Consider the following 15175-nt stretch of genomic DNA (forward strand, 5'->3'; position numbering starts at 1 on the left):
TATTATACTTTAGATTGTGCTTTTAAAAGATAAAAGCTTTACTTTTGTTGACTGTTGTAACGGTAAAAGTAATTTTATAGATATAGGTACTTAAATAAAATCTTACTTGCGTTGCACTTTTATAATTTTGCAAGAAGTTAAACAAAGTGTCTATTTCAAAAGCCCTCAACTACACCTAGTTAAACGTCTATATGTAATAGGTCTGCATATCGATTTAAGTTTCTATTTAGTAGATATCTCTTTGCATATATTAGAACGAGTATGGCAAAAAAGCTATTTAACAATAAAGATTGTTAAAGATAACAAATAAGATAAATGCTTATTTAAAGTTTGATACTGTCCGATTTTTTCAAACTGGTATGTTAACGTGAATGTATTTTTTTGTTAATAATTATTTAGTAAGTATACTTGCTATCTTTTTATGTATTTTTTTGTTAATGATTATTTAGTATACTTGCTACCTTTTTTTTCAATTAACCGCATCAAGCACTAAGGGTATTGGCGGAGATATGTAATTTATCTTTTTTGTGAAGTATGTGTGTTAAGTAAATGTCTTATTATTAAGTAAAGTCCGCTTTATTTTTTAATAAAGATTCCCACCCCATCTTTACGCAACCCCCACCCAACCGCGGATTTTTTAAATTCAGTAAGTTGATGCTCTTACCGTTAAGGCGTTTGATTACTATGACTATTACTGTATTACTTATACTATACCTCTTTCTACTTGAATACTTACTTACAAAAACCTGGGGACTTTGGCGTCATCTACCGAAATACTCAGTGTTCACATTGTGTCCAAATTATCTGCATTTATCTTTTTGGCTACAGGATTACTAGGTTTAAATGGTCCATCTCTGGTTTCAGATCCATTTTATTTTATGAGTCAAAGAGACATTTGAATGTAAATAATTTGCTTCTGGCTTTTGGCAATATCTGACTATTGGTAAATAAGACATGTCATAGCAGAGGACGATAGAGAAGAAACTCGATAAGATATTAGAAGAAATAATAGAGCCTGATGATATACAAGACAGTTTAGGAAAAAAATTAACGTCTTGTGAACAAGAAGTAGAAGAAGAAGAAGAAAAACGCAATTAAACTACTAATTTGAAAGTAAAATGCAAAATTTGAAGCAGAAGTGGAAACGATAGATTTTAAGAACAAAAAATCGATTCGTTTACCTCCTCCAGTGGCGGAGCAAAATGTAGCATGTCAAACGAAATAATAGTTATAAAAGAAAATTATAAATTATTTTTCATTAAATTTCTAATAACAGAATATACGTATAAATTGCGAAGAAGTATTTTTCTAGCTTGCAGTACAATAGGACAGGATATAACGAAAAGTACATTTTAAAAGGATTTTGAAATATACCCAAAAAAGTGTTAATTATTTAACCCACTTTAATTAAAAAATGATACAGATTTTTTAAGTTTTAAGCACTGTAGCGAATTCTGAACTGTTACAACGTACTGACCTTGATTAATTAGCTAATCAATCAGCGTCTTCACTGGAACTGTCTTCATCATTGGAATCTTCCGCCAAATCGATGATAATCCTACTTTCATTTTCATCATATGTGACCATTTTTGCCCAGTCATCCTGAATTAATTTTTCAGTATGGTTAACACAACTCGCCCACACTGCAGGTGTTGCCTCAGCTAATGCATCGCCCCAAACTTTTTTCACTGTTTCATCTCCACGTCCATGTTCTCCAATATGACGATCATAGTATTGTTTAGAAATGCCCCAGACCAACTCAATCGGATTATATTGACAGTGATATGGAGGCAATCTCAAAACCTGATGCCCATGTTCTTGGAGTAGCTCGTCTATAACGTACCTGGTATTTTGTGGTTTATTCTGACGACAAAGACTCAATAGCTCTGTCTTGCCCGAATCATCGTCAAAAATTATTTTTTTCGCTCGTAACCATTCTTGTAAGTCTGATTTTTTCCAACTGGCATTCGGTAACTTTTCTATTAAAGAGCTATGGTATGAGGCATTATCCATACTAATTAGAGATGGTTCCTCCAACATTGGTATCAGCTTTTCGGAGACCCACTTTTTAAAAGACTCTTTATCCATAGAATCATGATAGTCTGCACTCTTCGATTTCGTAGAAAACAGTAATCCAGCATCTTTAACAAATCCTTGCCTACTTCCGGCATGTAAAACAACAAAGCGTTTACCTGTATTTTCGTGTCCTTTTCTGATGCTTTTCACACAGTCATCTTGCCAAGTACGTTTATATGCCCCTTTTAGGAATATCCATGTTTCATCTAAAAAAACGAACTGAAGTGAGCTTGGACTTAAAAAATTTCTCATATAATGCCTCAAAAAATACAGTCGTTTGGAGACATAGCTCTCGTCTCACATAGCACTCGTCTAATATTTTCTAGTTTGTATGAAAACCCACAATTTTTCATAAGACGCCACAAACTTGTATCAGAACCGTCATAGAGATGCTTGTTTCTTAATTGTGTATTTAGAACTTTAATTGTAACGTGCTCTCCTTTTGCTTTCATGCCATACAGTACATTTCTAATCTCTCCTTTTATAGTATCGCTGACATCATTAGTCTTTTTTTTTGTACATTACGTAACTCTCCTGGTGTAGTAAGAGCTGCCCCTGTCTTGTATTCACTCTTTATTCTTGTCACTGTGCGAAGACTGATTTTCAAAGCGTCCGCTACTCGTTCATGTACCGATGATGACGAAAGCAAAGGTCCGTTGTTTTCTTTTTCTTTTTTAAAATACTCCAATAAATGAACTACACATTGTCGCATTTCTCCTGTTATCGTTTTTCCCGGCATTTTTTTTATTAAATAGAACAATTAGTTATTCACAACAAAAAATAATAAGTAAAACTGTTCGGAACAAATTCCAACAATGACTGACTAAAATCGACTAAAACAACATAAAATATCAATGGTAATTGCTACAATTATAAACCTATTAGCCAGTTCATTCAAGAATAATGCCACAAGTCATTATTGCAATGGGTATCGGAAGAGAGAGAGTTAATTTATAATAAACTGGAATTTTTAAGGTGTCGAGAGTATTATTTTATGTAATGGAATTCCACACAGTAATAGCTCAAACTATTAATTAATTAAAAACTGTTTACTTATAAAAACTATTTCATCAGCTACTTCAAACCTGCACAGATCAGGGTAACATGTTAAAAAAAAACACGTCACTGCCAGCTATCTGTATTCGTAAAGAGGCCGAACTTATCACCGACACCGTATCGGCCAAATGCATCGGTGTTATTGCTACAATACTGGGAGACGTGAGTGGTCTCTTAATTCCCTTCTCATCGCACTTTACCATGACGAACGTGACTCGCACAATTGAATTACGCATCTGTGTATCAGAGAGAGACGAATATTAAAAATTCCGTAGTAGCTTATTTCAGGCACACGCCAAGAACGATGAAAACGAGTATACAAATTTTGAAAAAACTAAATGGGTGGAGAAAAATTAAAGCAGAAATGCAGAACTTAAGGTAAAAAATTTGAGGAAAGTACAATGAGAAGAACAATGACGTCAAAAAGCAAATAAGGTACGATAAAAGGAAATATATAAACGAGAGATTAACAAATTCAGAAGAAGCTGCACAAAAACACGACATAAAAACACAGTACAGTAAAATACGAGAATTAACAAGAAGTAAGTACCGAGACACGAGGGAAATTGAGAATGGCAATGTATATATAAAATGAATGAATCTATATATAAAAAGAGAAACATATTACACGGATCAAGAATTACATGGAATTGAACAGATAGGTCTTATAGAGCAAATATTTAAACCTGGATATATTTTCAAAAGAGGAAATAAAAACCTCTGTAGGGAAAATGAAAAATTTAAAAACTCAGGAATCGTTCCATCCGCCGAACTACTGAAAGTCGACATATAATGGGTTAGCGGAATATTATTTACCTAATATATTTAAAAAATAATCGACCGCAAAAAAATTTCCACAGATTGGATGGAAGGGACAATAAATTCTGAAACTAACAAAAAAAGGGAGATCTCAAGAAATTCATTAATTGAAGGCCAATTACACTATTAATAAAATGTCAGTATTTGATATTTTTCATATCTTCATACTGCAGAAATAAACAATAATACGTACGAAATGCAATTTAAAAAGAATGGAGGCTTTCGAACTCTGGTCAAATAAAAAATAACTCTGAAATAAAGAAGTACTGGAGAGGCTTGGTAAAGAAACGGACCTAATAACCAATATATAAATAAGAAAACAAGAATACCAGGTCACGTTATGAGGGGACCAAAATATGAAATTTTGAGACTCATAATACAGGGAAAGGTTCAAGGAAGAATATCTGTTAGCCGAAGGCAGAATTCTTGGTTAAACAACCTACGTGATTAGTATCAATGCAAATCGATTAATTTGTTTAGAGTAGCAAGTTCAAAAATAAAAATAATCATTATAATTGTCAACCTCCTTAGGAAGACGGAACTCTAAGAAGAAGATTCTTTATTAGAATAAACTCTTTGACGTTTGCGCCAACACATGAATAGCCCGATTCAAAATGCAGTCCTGGAGGTCGAAACGTCAAGCAAAGATCTATTTTGTAATTGTGTTTCATTCTTGACAAAATATTTGCTAAGGATAGGGCAGCATCAAGAAACTTGTCAGGTGAGGTTTGATGAAAGGCTAAGATTACTACATATCCAATCTAATCTAATCCAATATACTGTTTTAAGTGTAGAAAAAAATAAAAGCCTTATAAAGTGGTAGACATGTAAATTAACACGATGTTTAAGTCAAGGATCTTTGTTTATTGTTTATTTTGATAATACTAGTATTTACTTCTGACAAACCAATACAACTTTAAAAAAATGAGGTGATCAATTGATATCTCATGTATATTTAAATAAAGGGTTAGGAAAGCAACATTATCCAAATTATGTTTAAATACTTGTAATAAGTTGATAATTTTAATATTTTATAGGTTTGATATCGACTACTATTTATTTGTTTATGGCTTTATCGGTCACGAGGTGATCACGAGCTGTAGCAGTTCTTGCATTATAAATAATTCATTTTGTGTTAATGTTAGGTATTTTTAAATTGTAATTAAATCAATATCGATAAAGTGTATTTATGTTTCTATTATATTAGTAACTTTTAGAAAATTAATCAATATATACATTTTAAAGTTAGCACAACTTGGGCGACATAGAAAGCTAAAATATAGACATGTCCAACTTTAGGTCACGGATAAAAAATCTTCGTAAAGTAACGTACATAACATTAAACTTTAACAAAAATTTAAATTTATTCAATAAATAACTTAAGAATATCATACAGCTGTATCACTATAGTTGCATACGATCCTAGAAAATAAATTAAGGCCAGGTTCCTCTAAAAACGATATCGCAAAAGATATTTGAAAATCAAACTTTTTACAGCTGAAAGGACATACATTAAACTACTGGAAAACATTTTTTGCTTCTATTTTTTTTTCAAAATTGCGGCTCTGAAAATGGCTGCCCAAACTAGTCCAATTTGTTGGTGGGTGTCATCATTTCTTGGAAACCAATTATCCGAAAGCAAAAAACCAAACAGTTTCATATTATGTATTGAATTGACTATGGTCGGTAATACAATGAAACATTTTTATAAAAAAAAAAAAAACAAAATGGCGGACTTTTGAATTTTTCGCCGCTTTTTTTGTACTTTTAATTGTTTATAACTTTTTAAATAACCATGAATATTTTTTGTTGTAGTATCGACCATAGAGACACATCTAAAGAGTAAAATGCCGTTCGGTTTGAGTCGTTGAACCGTCACCCGGTGTGTTTGAGTGGGCGGATTAACCGCTTGGAGCGCTCTGCTCTTCCCCCTTCTCTACCTACTTCAGATCGCGCGGGTTTTCGGGACTAATTCTATACTACTAACAGTATTACCTATCAAATCTTAAAAAAAAAAATTTCGTTCTTTGTCTCGTGTTAGTGTTTGCGTAAATGTATTTAATGTGTATAACATTCATTGACGTGCTGGATAGTCAACATTTTTAACGAAATGTCCCTGAAGATGCTCTAACAGCGAAAGTACTCAGGTAAGATTTAATAAAAAACTGTGCTCGATATCTGCTTTTTATTTGTAAAGTTCATATATTCGAGCATTCAATTATACATTATTGTATTTTTTAAAAATTGTTTGGATGGACCAGGGGTCGTATTTTCGAATTCATTCGAGCATATTTAGCATCCGAAATTAGAAGAAAATCGCTTGAAATCCAGTTTTTTGTATCGTTAAATAATGCGTGTACGATTTTTTTTTGTGTACGATCGAAGTAATTGTTGTCATTTCAGTTGTCAATGGCCCCGTGTACGTCAGATTTCATCTGATAGTTTTTAATCGTTGTTGTATATAAAATTTTTACATTGAACTTGATTTGAATGGCTGGTTTAAATAATTTTTATTAGAAAGAAATATAGTTAACGCGGAAATAGGAAGGTTAATATTAGCGGAACGGAGAGGCAGTGTTTACTGTCCCTTTCTTAACCCTCTAGAGGACTATTGATGTGAAGATATACAATTTTAAAAATTGTACAGATTAACAAAGCCCTTCACAATGGAGTTGATAAAAATTTTACAGACGTGCCTCACCGCCCCGTCATACCCAATCATACCTTGCGCCACTGTTTCCACTCTTTCTTAGGTCCTGGAAGAGCATTAAAATTTTCGTCCACGTAGATTAACAATGCTTGGGCCATTTTTCAATTAAAATAATTTTTAAATTTTCATGATTTTAACATTGGACCCGTCTCAATAAATTCGATCAGCTCCTTTTTTTGTTCAGTCGACACTGAACCGCCATATTTCATGCTCTTTTTTTACTCCTTTCGGCTAATTTTCACGAAACGAATTGTTTTTTATTCTCGTATATGTATAACATTTCGAAGTACGTTCAAAAATACACATTCAAATTCGTATACGAAATTTTTCATTCGAGTTAACTCATATACGAAAAAATTCGATTAAATTCGAAAATACGACCCCTGGCCCTACACATTCGTAGGTGAGGTGCCACTGTCACCTTCTGGCGTTCACAAATTGTGGAAATAAATAGGTTCTTTTGCCAGTCAACTCATGGTTTTGACTCATAGTTTTTAATCTGAAGTTTTTTGAGTCCTTCATTTCCTATTCCAATATTTTTCCTAAAAATACACTCTAACAGAACGTAACAGTGTTTTATTATGTCAAATATTACAAATTCATAGTTTTATACCTATTTACTTTATTGCTATGCAGAACAAATATGGGATTCCCCATCCTTTACCAATTGTGTTATTTACGTTTAGGCATCGTTCCATCGTTGTGGGGTGTGGGTGGTCAGTTGGTATTGAGACGTAATAATGTATGTTAGTTTTGTGCAAAAATTATGAGTGAAAAGAATGCGCCAGCAGTAGGTCCATCTGGTACAAAAAAAGTAAAATATGATCATAAACCTAAATTAACACAGGCGGAGCTTTTGGAGTGTCTAGAAAATATTTAAGACGATTTTGAATGATCAGATATGGCAGTGATTATATTAATGAAGAGGATAATAGTTCAGCAGATAGCGTTGAAAATGAAAACTTTATTTCAGGTTGGTGTAAAGGTAATGGTTTTTTGTCTGTTATTTGTTTATTTGTATTGTAGGATTCAGGTGACGACACGCTAGGTGCGTAAAAATGAAATACCACATTCTGAATGGGGGAGATAACCTAACAACTATCAAGAATATTGCCTTTACAAAAATCGAGAGTTACTTTTGCCTTTGCGTGGTGATAAACCCTTAAGCTATTTTAGGCTGTTACTGACATGAATTTTTACAATTTTGTAACCAATCTAACGAATATACAATATCGCGCCACTTTTTGTGGTGGGGATGGCAACAGGAATCTACAATAAATGAATGGAAACAGGCCCGTTCCTAGGGTAGTGAGCGCCTGCGTGCAGGATTTTTTGTGCGCCCAATATTATGTTTTTAAGATACCTATATCATAACATGTTGTTGTGCTTTGATTGAAAATACGATATGAATGTAAAAAGAAAAATAAAACGAACCATGTTTGAAAAAAGGTTCAAATTTAAATGAAGAAAAAAGGTTATTTTAAAACAATATTATTATGTAAGTTAACAGTAAGAAAGAAAACACTCAATTCGCAAATTAATAAGGCATTCTGCAATATAATATGAAACAATAACGGAAAGGAGATACTCTCAATGCAAAAAACTTTATTAAATAATACATAATTATATACCAAGTGAAAAATAATTAAATAACAAATATTGGAATTACAACATGATACGTCGTGCTTTCACAGATGCAAGCTCATTAATCATTTCATTGTGATCAATGGCTTCACAAATTTTATTTTCAATTGAAATGACTGCCAAATTTGATAGCCTTTCTTGGCACATTGACGTTCTTAAATAATTTGTTATGAGCTTTAGCTTTGAAAAACTCCTTTCGCCAGATGCCACCGAAATTGGAAGGGTCGGGAATATTCTCAAGGCTATAAATAGATTTGAAAACAAAGATTGTAAATTTTTCTTTGTTATATAATTTAAAATATCTATGGGCGAATCCGAAATTTTGCTAGAGTCTGTGATTGGGTTAAGAACTTTGTATGACAGAATTTCATTATGCAAATCAAGACCATCAATATCTTTGCATACGTTTTCTTCATGTTGAATTTGTAAAGCTAAATCCAAATCCATACATGATCTTTTAATCACATCAGAATCTAGATTTTGAAAATTACCCAAAAATCCAAATAAATCGTGGCACTTATCTATTCCCCCAAAGCGTCTTTGTAGGGATTGAGTTGTTGTGTCCAAAATTTGAAAATAAATTTTTGTTTTGGATCGAATACTGTTTGATCTGTACCTTCATACGAAAATTGAAGCTTCGTCTTTCTTTGTCTTAATAATGGAAATGTTTGCTCTACATCACTCTTTTCTGCTTCTGCTACAGCCTTATTCATGAAAATCTCGAAATGTTTGTCTGGCCTTTTTTCAGTGAAATAAATAATAAGATTTTTTATTTCTGTATGGCATTCATTTAAAATTGTGTTTGGATTCTGGACCATTTTACTTACTATATTAACTTTTGTTAACACATCATGCCAAATTATAATAGAAAATTTTGTCTAATAGTGACCTTGCTGAATGTTTCGTGTTCATATCTCTTGAATTATCTTCCACCAAATCATGTAAACTTTTACAAATTTCGAGGAATTGAAACCTAAGAGGGCGAATGGCTTTGACTCTGCTTTCCCATCGTGTTTCACTTACTGATTTTAAAGTTGAGTTTTTACATTCCTTTTGTCCCATGTGTAGGGTGAAGCAGAAAAAAAATTGAACAACTCCTGAATAATTAAAAAAAAAAACTACAGTCTCATATGAAATTTTAGCTGCATCATTGACACCTAAATTAAAAGTGTGAGCTGAACAAGGCAAAAACATTGCTCTGGGATTAATTTTGAGAATTTGAGCTTGAAGGCCCACATGCTTGCCAGACATATTTGCCCCATTGTCGTAACCCTGACCTCTCATGTCATCAAGGTTTATTTCAAATTTTGATAATATTTCTTGTTTTAAAAAATTGAAGAGCCCTTCTCCTCCAGTATTTAAAACTTTGAAAAAACCCAGAAAGTGTTCTCTAATTTCGACTTTATATGGAAATCAAGAAACGAAGCGAATTATAACCGTCAGCTGCTCAACATGGCTAGCATCTGGAGATTCATCCAAAATAATTGAGTAATATTTTGCTGTTCTGAGGCAACTCAGAATTTCTTTCTGAAAATTTCTTGACAATAAATGAATTAATTCATTTTGGAAGTGATTGCTCAGGTAATGAGGCATATTTCGGCACAACCCTATAGACCTTCGTCGAATATTGCTTAGGTGTTTCATCATAATTGGATCGAATTTAGCAATCATTTCAACTAATATCAAAAAATTGCGTCACCCATAAAAGCTAAATTTTGGCCAGGTAAATACTGCACAATACAAATCATTCTTTTAATGATTCCACACCATCGCTGTTTTTCAATTTCATAATATTTTTGTTGCTCTTTATCAATAGTACATTCTTTACTCAAACGCGGCGAGCGGCATTAGACGGCGCGTCGTGTGCTGACACTAATAAATTGTAGGGTGGTAATTTAATTAGTAATTTTGGTATTATAATAGGGAATTGCAATCGGATGAAGTGATTGCTTTAGCGCTTACCGGGGAAATACTGAACACTGACTTTTTTGTTTTAGAAGTGAGAATATTTTTGTAATGGTAACCAAATATTTGGCGCCCCCAAAATTTAGCGCCTGCGTGCGGGGCATTCATTGCATACCCGCCAGGAACGGCGCTGAATGGAAACATTTAACGCCCAGAGAGTTACAAACATTTATAGCACGAATGTGACATATGGGTCATATTCACATGTCAACACAAGGAGATTATTGAAAAAAAAAGAACCACTCTGTTCAAAATGGAAGCTTTTTCTACCCACAAGAATCGAAATAGATTCTTGTTGATTCTTCGATGCTTACATTTTAGCAGAAATCCAACGGACAATGAACCAACGCCTAGTGATAGGATCTTTAAAGTTAGACCTATAATTAATTTTTTTAACCAAAAAGTGTGTGGCATTTACTATCTTAGACGACAATTAAGTATAGACAAATCAATGGTGTTATGGGTAATGGATTTTAACAAGAGCTAAGACCTTGTAAATAACAGATAAACTTGTGTACTGCATCGGCATGACTCATAGCTCTTGCTAAAATCCATTATTTCTACACGGTGGCCGCTTAAAATATATAAAAAACAAGAAACACAAATATGGCATTAAGCTCTACAGGCTTACAGAAGCAAATGGAGTTATTTTAAAGTGAATGGTTTACACTGGACTGATCGATGATTTTGGAGGACAAAGACACACTGAAAAAGAAGTGTTGCTGACTGAAACTAGAAATAATGCAAGATGCTGTTTCAAAAAAAGGAATCCATAAAATTAAACCAGAGCCGATAGTCAAATAGAATCAGTATATGTCTGGAGTGGATCATCAAGATCAACTTGTTGCTGATTATTCATATTAGAGAAATATATTAAGATGGCCTACTAAAATTTATATACATACATATTCTTCAGATGATGTTGATAAATGCACACATCTTGTGATGTTGCAATGAAAATATTAGAAGGAGGACAAATACTGTATATTCCAGTGTAGACAGAGATAACTAGTGTGGTATGGTCACGTGAAGCGAATGAATGAAGATAGATGGCCAAAGAAAGCTTTAAATTACATACTACAGCAAAGAAGAAGAAGGGGAAGGCCTTCAGTTACCTGGGAAGAAAATGTACGGCACATAATGAGAGATAGAGCTATCAAAGAAGACGAATGGATGGACAGAAAACGATGGGGGTCGAAATGCGAGAAGCGGCAGAGGCTGTAGGAACCTTGCTTATATATATATATATATATATATATATATATATATATATATATATATATATATATATATATATATGTATATATATATATATGTATATATATATATATATACCTATATATATATATATATATATATATATATATATATATATTATTCAATTGTTTATTCTCACTTGGCCTTCAATATAAATCTTTGGGGTAGTACTGTGAATGCTAGAAGAGTGTTTGTCTCTCAGAAAAGGATAATTCGGTTAATTTTTAATTTACCATATAGGCATTCGTGTCGACAATATTTTAAAAAATATAACATTTTAACAGTAGATTCTATATATATATTTTTTAAATGTATACTACATGTAAATCTAACATAACAACTTTTTATTTAAACTCTGATTATCACCAATACTCAACTAAAATGACTTCATCAGAGTACCAAAACATAATACAGTACGATTTGAAAAATCCCAGTATTATATGGGTATAAGACCATTCAATCATCTTCCCAACAGTATTAAATCTGAAACAAATTTACTTAAATAAATTTCGAGAAAAATTAAAATCTCTTCTATTGCAAAATTGTTTCTACAGTGTAAGTGAATATCTGGGCGATGTAAATAATTAATCCTATGTACTTTTTATCTTTTAATTCTGAAATTGTGAGATTTATTTGATTTTCTGATATACCCAAACGAATAGATTTCCTTTAATATACCCTCCTATAAATTTGAAATTAACTGTAATACATGCATATATTGGCTGATCTTTTTATTTAAATCGAAATCTATAAATCATTTTAATCGATTTATCTTGGTCTCTATTGGAAAATATTGCATACGCTTCAGAGTCAATCAATAATAGTCACTCAGATATTTATTTTAATGTAATTATTGCGGAAAAGTGACAGCGCATTTACAATAATGTCAGTGAATACTTTTTAAAGTAATGTGGATAACAGATGAATACCTGTAACCATTCTTGCGATGCGGTTCAGCTGAAGTGAAAAATTATTCCACGCAGACATTCTGTCAGGTCGCGAACCGAAAGCGCTGCTGAACATTTTATTAGCACCTTGACCAACGATTAATATTAAACAAGTTTAATATCATAAACGTACTGGTATAATCAATTATTAGGTAATTTCTCTTCCTTTAGTACCAATTTTTAATTCTGTCGTACATTTTTCAAGTTGAATGATATATATCACTTACATGGTGAGATCAGTTCATCGTATAACTCTTGTTATCAATTTTTGACATTATAGGCTATTGATTATTTTAAAAAAATGAGGACTAAAAAAACTACAACGTAAAAGGGGATTTATTGCTTTATATGGTCAATTAACCCCCAAATATGTAAAGATAACGGAGTGCTAGTATTTATAGGGGTGTGTTTTTGAGAAACGGGTGAATTAGTCCTTATGCACTAGGGTGAATTTGGGTGAATTCTATGCAATTTCCCTAATATATCCATCTTTAGAGTCTAAAATATATTTTTATTGACAAAAAAAAATTATTCAAAAAACAAAGCAAAAAAAACACGAAAAAACGCGATTTTATTTAAAAAAACGTGATTTTTCTTTTTTGCTCCATAACTTTTTTAAAGGATAAGTGTATGTAGGTATTGCTTTACAGAAAAACCTTCTATCATTTCTCTTTAAAATGACTTACTCTGTATTCGTTATCTCAGGCATGGTTGCATATCTATCGAAGTCTCTGTACTTAATATGTGTTTCATGCTCCTTTATTCTCACACTTAGTGGTCTTGCAGTTTCTCCCACATAAAAAATTGTTGCATTCACAGGGTATTTTGTAGACGCAGTTCTTTGATATTTCTTGTGTGCTGTTGGTTTGGGTTTTGGACATAATATATCTCAGTGTGTTATAGAATAGAATAGAAATATGCTTTATTGCCACTGAAAATTGTACAGTTTATTGGATGAACCTGTGCATGACAGGAGGTGACAGGGACAGATTATTAAGTTAGATAAGGTTGTTAGGTTAGGTTACTGGAATGTGAAGTTAATATACTTGTTGCTTTGTTGTGTATGTCCATTACTATTCTATCTCTGATCATCTGGTTTTGTTGGCAATACTCTGTTGTTTTAATGGCTTTCCGTAGTTCTGTAACAAACGAGTGACATGGTTGCCCGTCTTGCTGGCTAATACTATTAAACTTAAATCTTTCAAAAATGACATTTTTCTTTGGTGAACAATAAGTACTCTTCAAACTTCTTTTTTACGCAAGTTACTGTTCTGTCTTCATTTTAGTCAAATGTGAAGGTGTTATACAGCTCTAATGCCTCGTCACCTACCAGACTTAAGAAAACTTCTTCTTCTTCATGTACCACGTCCTCTCAGAACGTTGGTTACCATCATAGCTATCTTAATTTTATTCACTGCCACCCTAAATAGCATGCTTGTATCAACACCATACCAATCTCGCAACTTCTTCAACCATGATGTTCTTCTTCGTCCTGGACTGCGTTTGCCTGCTATTTTTCCTTGCATGATATTCTGTAGCAACCTTTATTTGGGAGCTCTCATTACATGTCCCAAATACTCCAGTTTTCTCTGCTTGATGCTTTTTATGATCTCAGTAGTCTTGCTGAGAAGTTCTAGTATTGTGGAGTTTCGAATCTTCTCCACCCATGAAACTTTTAAAATTCTTCTATAGCACCACATTTCGAAAGCCTCAAGGCGATTTAGATCGATTTTATTCACAGTCCAGGACTCGACACCATAAAGTAAGACGGAGAACACGTAGCAGCGAAGTAGGCGGATACTCAATGCCAATTTTAGGTCTCTGTTGCATAACACCTTGGACATCCTTCTAAAAGCCGCTCTAGCCTGCTCTATCCTAGATCTAATTTTGCCGTGGCTTTTTGCGTTACAATTTAATAGCTGTCCAAGGTAAACGATTTTATCAACTTGCTCAAGTTTAGTATTATTTACATATATAGACAGTTTTATATGCTATTGTTTATTTATTACGAGTATTTTGGTTTTCCGTATATTCAGATCCAGACCTGCCTCCCTACAACTCTCAACGACACTATCAAGTAGTGTTTGAAGAACTTCTTGAGTAGAAGCTAGGAGTACTATATCGTCCGCATAGTACCGCATAGTATCGACCGTTCACAAGTATTCCTTCTTGTTTTTCAAGAACACTGCCAGCTCTTTACTTTCTGGTTTGGAGGTTAGGTCCGTAGCTATCATAAATAGATCAAACTTTTGGCTAAATTTGCGCCAGTTTTCAGATATATTCCCATCTAATACTAGAGATTCAGGTAGCTTAAACGTGGATTCCATGATGATACCAAAAAATGATACGCACGTGTTACAAGGTTACAGTGAAGTACCTATCCAAACAAGAAATGATTTCACCACGCGAAGATTATCACACCTGACACCATGTATAAGCCTGATGGAAGGTGTAATAAATAAAAGAAATACTATATTGAGTAATTGTATAAGCAACAAGTATATTAACTTCACATGCCAGTAACCTAACCTAACAACCTTGTCTAACCTAAAGGTGGGTACACATATGCGAGCCGAACGGTATACGTACAGTACGCGTACAGATCCTTGAAAAATATTCTACATCGTACTAATCGCATACTTATCTCGATCCATGGAAAGCGACAAACCAACAACGAACACACATGTGCAAAATGATTCAT

This window comes from Diabrotica undecimpunctata, chromosome 5, assembly GCF_040954645.1.
Source record: "Diabrotica undecimpunctata isolate CICGRU chromosome 5, icDiaUnde3, whole genome shotgun sequence".
Lineage (NCBI taxonomy): Eukaryota > Metazoa > Arthropoda > Insecta > Coleoptera > Chrysomelidae > Diabrotica > Diabrotica undecimpunctata.